Below are 755 nucleotides of genomic sequence, written 5' to 3'. Positions count from 1 at the left end.
TAATTTATTTCTGTGATGCGCAGCTGTATTTTCAGCATCATTACTCCAGTCTTCAGTGTCACATGATCTTCAGAAATCATTCTAATATGCTGATTTGCTGCTCAAGAAACATTTCTGATTATTATCAATGTTGAAAACAGTTGTGCGGCACAATATTTTTGTGGAAACCGTGATACATTTTATTTTTCAGGATTCACAGATGAATAGAAAGTTCAAAACAGCAGCATTCATTTGAAATAGAAACCTGATGCTGATTTCTTTAGTGTTTCTGGAACATTAGAGTAAAACTGTAACTGTAGCATCTAAAGTAGCTGCAGTGACTGTAAATGTAATCTCAAAGGGGTTTGGAGACATTTTCTCATTTTATACAGTCATCTGTGAATACAATGATGCTCAAACTGATACTGCGTGTTTGGTTCATGATCACACAAGGTGCTGGACTGATTTGAACTCCTGACCACACACACACACAGACACACAGACACACACACACACACACACACACACACACACACTCACACACGGTCTCACAATGGTTCTCTGATTCTTAATTGGCGCTGTAGTCCTGAGGAATGTCTCTAATTAGGAAATACTGCAGTTCAGATTCTTACCAGCCTGTCCCTACACAACACACACACACGTTATTATCAAATGATCACATATCATAGACTTGAATTGTGTGTGTGTGTGTGTGTGTGAAATGTGTGACTTGTGTGTGTGAGTGAGTGAGTGAGTGAGTGAGTGAGTGAGTGAGA

The sequence above is a fragment of the Sinocyclocheilus rhinocerous genome, unplaced genomic scaffold (genome assembly GCF_001515625.1).
Source record: "Sinocyclocheilus rhinocerous isolate Xijiao unplaced genomic scaffold, SAMN03320098_v1.1 scaffold867, whole genome shotgun sequence".
In the NCBI taxonomy this organism is placed as follows: Eukaryota; Metazoa; Chordata; class Actinopteri; order Cypriniformes; family Cyprinidae; genus Sinocyclocheilus; species Sinocyclocheilus rhinocerous.
This window is presented reverse-complemented; position numbering follows the sequence as displayed.